Below are 5740 nucleotides of genomic sequence, written 5' to 3'. Positions count from 1 at the left end.
ATAATACCATGTTTTACATTCATTGGTTTTATACTGCAGAATAAGAACACCCTATTTTGTGTATTTTTCACTTTCAGAGACCTATACGGAGTCAAATTGACATGAGATTTTTGGAGCATCATTTTTTCATCGAGAGAAGCACCCGGGGACCTGGAAGCACACCTGGATGGGCATGAGGCCCAAAAGAGCCCAGGTGGCGCGCCTAAACATCTAGGGCACCACCTGACCTTTTTCGGCTGTCGATCGTCTGAATCGCGTGATCTTTTCGCCCACCGACGCATTTTGACCTAAAAATCACTATATATATATGATCCCGAAGAGTTATCGTGAGGAGAGCGCCGCAGAAAGATAGAAACACGAAAATTGAGGCTGCAACAGAGAAGATTGGAGGGGGAACTCCGCCGGGATCACCGCTAGAGGGATCTCCACCTTCTCCAATGCCTTCATCACCACCACCATGATAAAGGGAGAGTAGTCCACCTCTGGACTACGGGTTTGTGGCAGTAGCTTGATCTATATATCTCGCGTTCTTTATAGTTCTTAGTACCATATGAGCTACCTCACATGATTATGGCCATATTTGTAATACTTATATGGTGGATCCTTATTCTATGATATTGTGCTATGAGATCTGATCGTATTATGTCTAATATGTATTGATAGATGCATATTATGCACCCCGTTCTTAAGTATTTGTTTTGATCCAACATCTATGCAAGAGCGTGTGTGGGGTGATGTGTGTATTAGATGGAGTAGCATGGTCCATGTTCAAGAAATCGTTAATCGTCAACTTATCAGTCGCCCTTGAAATGGAGATTAATCGAGATATCGACCGATTAATCGATCTTATCGGTCGGCTATTAATTCGCTTATTTTATTGCAACCCCTAATTTTTGGCACTAAATTTTCTAGAATATGCTATATAAAAATAGTATTGGAGCATTGAAAAGAAGTATAACTTGATTTCTTGCATTTGAATCAATAAAATGGAAATTTTGAGTTAATGCATAGTTCTATAAGACCATAGGACGAAAATATCGACTGCCAGACCGAATTAAAGTGAAATTTCACGAAAAAATCGGTAGGGAATATGGGCCATCGGAGTGAAAATCGGGTGAAATTTCTGTAAATCGGCTGAAATATCGGTTCAGCGATAAATCAGACAATATGCCAAAATATTATTGGTTACCACCCGACTCCCGATAAATTGGCCAATAAATCGGTATCTCGGATAATTTTTTGAACAATGAGCATGGTTTTAGTGATTTAATAGTGACAACAAATTCATGATCTATTATGGATTTGCCTTTTCTTTTGCTGCTTCACTAGGGATAAAGTGTATGCATGTGCTATGTTCGTCACGTGATAAAAGTGATGATCTTCTTTGGTCAAGGTAGCATATTTGATATTCAAACATCATGTCAAAATACTTTTGGCTATACTCTGTTAATTCTTAGTACAAGATTGCATGGAGTTTCCTTTTTTTGTGGAGTATAAGAGAGATGTGTCGCATCATCTCTATGTTGGGACGTGATACCCATATGAATGTGTATCTTACTCATGTTATTGTTTTTCATCCTCATATCTCATTGATGAATTACTATTTGTCCACTACAACTTAAAAGAGAGAATAGTCAGGCCCGGCCCTGGGGGGGTCCAGCGGGGCGGCCGCCCCGGGCCCAAAAAATTTAGGGGCCCAAATTTTTTATATAGGCTTACTATAAGTTGCAAAAAAAATAACGTTTTTAGATGGGCTTTCTATACTTTGAGCCTTTCTTTTTTTCTTTCAGTTGCCGATCCAGCCGGCCGGGCATGAATACGTACAGGCACGATCGCACGTCCGCACGAGCAGGCAAGATCGGTAGATCATTGATCGATTATCGATAGTTGGATCGTACGCAGATACGCGGAAGTGCAGAACAGAAACGTCGCCTCGTGCCCGGCGTCCTCGCCCAGGCAGTTTCCAGCTCTCCTGCCGGTTGCCGCCGCTGCGGCGCTGCCCCTGCGTGACTGCTGCCTGCGACGCTGCTGCCTGGTCCGCTGGTTCTGGTTGCCGCAGTCCCAATCGGCCAATCCCCTGCACCGAATCTGCATAGAAGGTAAGAAAAGAACGCCGGCCGCCGCCGTTCTCTTGAAATTTAACTATCTCTAATTCGTGTTCTAAATTTTGATTAGTAGCTGTTGTTCTTATTTGTAGGAGCTAGGTTAACTGATCATGGCGCCTGAATCCGGTGCTAAAAAAAGAAGAAGGAAACAACAACAAGAAAAATTAATTGAATCACAGAGAGGATCTATGTTTAAATTTTTGAAGAGCAACGTGAGCACTTCAAGCAGTCCAGATGAGTTGGCGCTAGTTGTTGTGGAGGAACAGAATAATGTTGATGTAGAAGATGATGTCGGTACGTACAGAGGACGACGTTCAGATTAATGCGGATAGTGACAATGTGACTGATCATCATGATAAATCTGCTAGTGTTGATGAGACATTTTTCATATTCGCATTATACTAGACAGATGAGCAATGGAGAGGCACGTGATCGAAGATGGCTAGTTTTATTCAAGAAGTGTTGACAAAGTGTTCTGCTTTTCATGTAAGTTGTTCAATCCTATCAACATTATTATTTTTATATGAATATTGCAATTGGATATACTTAAAATATTTATTTTTCATCATCTCATACATGTGGGTAAAAAAGTTATAGTAATTAGTAAGAGGGGCCCAAAATTTTAGTTCCGCCCCGGGCTTTCGAAATCTCAGGACCGGCCCTGAGAATAGTCAAGTGAATCCATGAACCCCGGTCCACTTTTTATCATAAGAAACACCTTTATATTGCTTTTATCTTGTTTTCTATTTGCTGCACTGCTTTAATCCGAAAATACAAAAATATTTACTTTTCTTGTTTGCATCCAGAACACCAAAAATAGTCAACCTTTTTACACATTTTACTTAGTTACTTTATTTTATCTAGTTTTACTCGCTTTATTTTTACTTGTGTTTATTTATTTACGCGAAACCTTGTGCTTGACAATCACACGGTGGAGTTGGGGACACAAGGATTTTATTTTACTTGCAGGATTGCTAGAAGAAGAGGGAAGGGAATACTCTTTGCCCGATTCCCCGAGAGTTTGATTTAAACCCTCGAGTCACCCATGTGGGGAAAATACTCTACTGACACAACACTCTGCACTTAGAGTCCCGGCGTATCAAGATCTTTTTGGCGTCGTTGTTGTTTACCATCATCAAGAGCATTTTCTGGCGTTGTTGCCGGGGAGCTGAAAAGAGTTACATCATAGTCGTTGCTGAGTAAGAGGTATTTCCTACAAGAATCTTCTTACAACCGTGTCTCACCAAAGCTTAGGGAGGTAACACCACTGTGAGATTTCTTATATCTTTTAGATTTTGCATCATATTTTATTTGTCTTGTTTTTAGTATTTGCTTGCTTGTTTTTAGTATTTGCTTGTTAGTTCTTTTTCATAAAATGCAAAAATCCATAAGAACTAGTATTCTTTAAATTATGTGTGTCCAAACTTTGAGAGATTTTTATGAATATAGAACAACTAGAGAAGGAAATAGAGTATATGAATTGCTTGAGCACCTCAACGAAATTTCTACTTATTTTTGTGAACAACATAATATAACTTGCTGCACTAAAAAAAGATTACAAACACTCTCACTACCAATGTAGGCATAATATATAGTGATCCTATAATTTATGCTTATCAAGAGTGTAAATTTGCATGTTAAGATATAGAGCAAGTTGAGAAACATGTTGCTTATGTTGCAGCCCATGAATTAGAACTCCTCATTAATGGAAAATTTGATACTAGTCATGAGGCACGAGTGATGAAAGGACACATCTCTATTATCCTTAAAATATGCAGAACAGAGTTTAGTGACAATACCTATGTTATCAACTATAACAAAAGAAACCTTGCTACCTTGGAAAATACTAAAGTTGTGCATGAGGATTATGATCAAAACCTAAGCTTGGGGATGCCCATGCATCACATAGAAGAATCCAACAATGCACCTCTAAATATGCCTGCTAGCTCTATTGCTAAAATTATTAATGAGAAAGAGTAATATGATGATGCTCTAGATGATGGCTTATGTTTGCTTGAGGATCTTCCATGCTTAGAAAGTACTCCCTCCGTTCCTTTTTAGTTGACTCGGATTTAGTACAAACTTGTACTAAATTCGAGTCAATTAAAAAAGAACGGAGGGAGTACTATATTATGTGAGGATAAAAATGATAAACTTGTTGTTTGTGATAATGCTCTTATTCATGAGAAATCCATGTTATTATTAAAGTCTCCTATCACACAATAGAGGATAAATATGCTCATGTTGAGAAATACTTGTATGTTTGCAACTATCTTATGCCTATGGAAAATCTTCTTGCAACAATAATGTCATGATTAAAAGTGGTACTAATAATTATTTTTAAATAGTAAATCATTATTATTAATCCCTTAAAATAATTAATGATCCTCTTTATATGCCATAATTCTCCAAGATTCACGATTCAAATAGTTACACTATTAACTTTCCTTCAAGTAAGTGCAATTATTGTGAAAGAGGGGGATATAAGCACCCTCTATATACTAATGATATTTATAAAATGCATTTACCTACTGCAAATATTCTTTGGTATACTCTTATTGGATGTGATTCATTCATATATAAAATACCAATGCGTAGGAAGAAAGTTAAACTTCGTTACTACTTGTTGCATATTTCATGTTGTGTGCTAATGTGCTTTAAAGTGTTAAATATATTTATTGGTATGATTACACTATGGGACCCTGGAATATTTTTGTCATATATTATTTGTAATAATGAGAAGGATATTATCAAGAAGCATCACTCTACAAGATCATTGCTCCTTAAAACAACTAAGTAAGCCTAACAATATGGCTATAAAGAAAGCGTTGTAGGGGAGGCAACTCGAGATGTTTATATTTTTTATTTTTATTTTGCATGATTTTTGTAGCAAGATAGTTTTATTTTAGTTTACTCTCTGGTTTTAAATAAAGTATCAAGTTTTTACCCATTTGGATGTTTAAAGTTGCAAGCATAATATGGAGTTGCTATTTTCTGTGCTGCAATTTTTAGTGCACAATTTTTATTATTTACTTGGTAACTCATAAAATCTTGCTAAATTAACACTAGATGAAACTTTTTATACTCCATATGCACGTATTGGCTAAAATTTCTGATGTGTCTAAGTCATGCTAAAAATTCAGTTTTGCTGCAACAAAAAAATTAGACAGATTCTGCCTTTCTATATTAGATCCATTCTTTTCAGTACCAAAATGATTTTTACTTGGAAATTTTAATATGTTATAATGAGTAACATCACTTTCTCTCTTTTTCATGAAGATATAATTTTATTTCTGAGTAAAATAGCATCAAGCATGATTTTTTTGTACCTATAATGACACCCCATAGAAAAGAATGGGAAGAAACGTTCTGTTGAAGTTTTTTCACAGGGAATGGAGGAATATCACATTAAGATAATTCAAGTATGATGAATATCATAAGCTTGGTGATTCCCATGACACCCCACTGGACTCATTCAAAAACTCCTGGTTTGAGCACCTCTAAACTCTGTGTTTTGAGCAATATAGAATTTTCGCAAAAACTTGAAGTGTCCTTGTTTTATTGTGTCTAGTTTTGTTTTTAAAATGAAAGGACCATCATATTGAGTGTGCATAATTCATATGCATTATCTACTG

The sequence above is a fragment of the Lolium rigidum genome, chromosome 3, assembly GCF_022539505.1.
Source record: "Lolium rigidum isolate FL_2022 chromosome 3, APGP_CSIRO_Lrig_0.1, whole genome shotgun sequence".
NCBI classification, from domain to species: Eukaryota; Viridiplantae; Streptophyta; class Magnoliopsida; order Poales; family Poaceae; genus Lolium; species Lolium rigidum.
This window is presented reverse-complemented; position numbering follows the sequence as displayed.